Raw genomic sequence first — 2,211 nt, forward strand, 5'->3', positions numbered from 1 at the left:
CTATTCTTAACTTAATAGTTTATTTAACTGCATTGCTTAGAGGTTGTTAAACATATCAAAGGGAAATTTGTAAGCAAACTTTGGGGGGAGAAAAAGAAATGCTGAGCAACAGAAGCTAAGAGGACACAAAAGAGGCAACCCATTAGCTAAATTAACAAACAAGTTACTGAAGCAGTGTCAGCTCAGCCTGAGTCCATTAGCCTGGTATAAGAGATCATGCAATAAATGGAAGAGGCAAATCAGAAACACACACAGGAGATGAAGAATAATTTTCAATAACATATGCCAAATAACACATTAAGACTGAAAATAACTATGGATAGCGCCATCACCTTAGTACTAGGTTTCCATTAAGCCTGTGGGGTTGTTGGGGAGAAATTTCAGGTGTCTGCGTGCCATTCTTGCAGTGAATAAGATACATATTAGAATGCAGATTCTTCATCAAATTTAGCAACATCTGATGTTTTAACTAAAGATTTATCCTTTAAGCTGTTGTTTAATTTTGAGTGCTAATTCCTCAATGGCCCAGGGACCAGATTTGCTTAATTCGGCCCCAGAGGGAACTATTACAAAACCAGGGTCACAAGGCTAGTGAAGTGTGCAATACGCAATAATCAGGCACACGTACAGGCGTGCGCACTCCACACCCGCACTCACTCTTGGAAAGAAGAGGGGGGCCTGGGAGATCCGGGTTGGAAGGATCTTGTTTCGCTCTCCCGTTGGTCCCCAACACTGGCCTCATGGCCCCCTTACTGGCTTCAGGTACCCCCCTCACCCCCACCACCCAGCCAGCTGGGCCTGTTCCCCTCTCCACTCCCCTCTGCTCCCTCCCTGTAACCTCCGGTCTCCGGCAGAAAGAAAAAAAAAAAAAGCTTGAATTAAGTGATGAGCTGCCCGCCTCTAAAAGGACCAGGAGGCATCTCAAGCCTGAGTGCCGGAAAACCCACGGCAATCTTAGGCAGCCACCACGTGGGGCAGAGAACGCGAGCAGTACCTGCAGGACCCACAGCCGGTCGGGCTCTGGCGCCAGCCCCGACGGCGGCCCCGCCATCTCCGCTCGGCTGCCCGCGGCCTCACCTCCTCCGGGGGCTCGGTTAGCCTCCTGGCGCTGCAAGGCTGCCTGCGCGCGGTTCGCTCCCGAGGAGGGAGGAGGAGGGAGGCGGCGAGGAGCCGACGGCTCCACCTGATGGAGAAGCGCGGAGAGTCCCTAGACCTCGGAGCGCGCTGCAAGAGGGGAAAGAAGAGAGACCGCCGCCCCTGCTGGAAGTCTTCGCGTCTGTGGGGCGGCGCGCGGGGGACGGGGTCTCTGAGGACAGTTGGTGGAGGCGGCAGCCCTAAAGAGACAGCCGAAAGCCAGCAACTTGGAAAACCGCCCGAATTCTGGTTTTCTGCACATCCAGGCTGGCTCCAGGTCTCTTGAGCCCACCGTGCAAGCCGGTGGGATGCCAGCAGGTGGCATCCTCTCCAGCGTTTCTTCACCAGGCGTGGAGCCCGGAGGCCGAATCCATCAGTCCCCAGCCCCCTCCCCAAGCCTCCAGTGCCAAGTCCTGTGTCCTGTGAGCCCCTGGCCCCGCCCCCCACCTCCGCCAGCCGGGCGAGCAGGAGCAGGGTGGCCCAGATGGAGGCGGGAGCCTACAGAGGATGCCGGCCCGTCCCAGGTTCTGCTGCTGGCTGGCCAAGAAGTGAAAAGTGAAAGGAGGGCAAGGCTGCCCCGGACAGCTTCCAAGCCCTGCTCTCCTGCTCTTCCAAGCCTTGCTGCCTGGAGGCAGTAAGTTGCTCCCAGGGTTTTCTGAGATCTGGGACGAAGAGAGTGACGTGCAAGGTTCTCGGTCCCGGTGCAAGAGTGAGGGGTACGGCTGTCGAGTGCTCTGAGCAGGCTGGCATTCGGGCACACTGCAGACCTCAGCTCACCGCCACTTTCTCCTGACTTTCCTCGTAGCTGTCAGCCCATTGTCTAACACGTGTTATTCCCTCAGTTTGTCCAAAGGCCTGTTTTGGATACTTAAAGACATGGGGGAATGACTATGAGAATTCCTGTTCCCGGAAAGTTTGTCCTCTAATTGGAAAGAGGTATATACAGGTGTGTATGTGGGAAAAGATTATAAAACATCTCATTGGCATTTTAATAAGAGAAATTGCCCTGGATGGCATCTGCCTGGGCCCTTCCTTTCCATTAGAGATGCATCCTTTTAGGTTAACTTGCTTGGGGCC

The 2,211-nt window shown here is 54.2% G+C and overlaps 1 pseudogene; it reads left to right on the plus strand.

Moving 5' to 3' along the window:
- The first annotated feature begins 1,186 nt into the window (after window positions 1-1,186).
- On the plus strand, window positions 1,187-1,935 carry LOC108542305 (putative uncharacterized protein KIRREL3-AS3; annotated as a pseudogene).
- The last annotated feature ends 276 nt before the right edge of the window (window positions 1,936-2,211 follow it).

The sequence above is a fragment of the Rhinopithecus bieti genome, unplaced genomic scaffold (assembly GCF_001698545.2).
Source record: "Rhinopithecus bieti isolate Rb0 unplaced genomic scaffold, ASM169854v2 scaffold_20150, whole genome shotgun sequence".
NCBI lineage: Eukaryota > Metazoa > Chordata > Mammalia > Primates > Cercopithecidae > Rhinopithecus > Rhinopithecus bieti.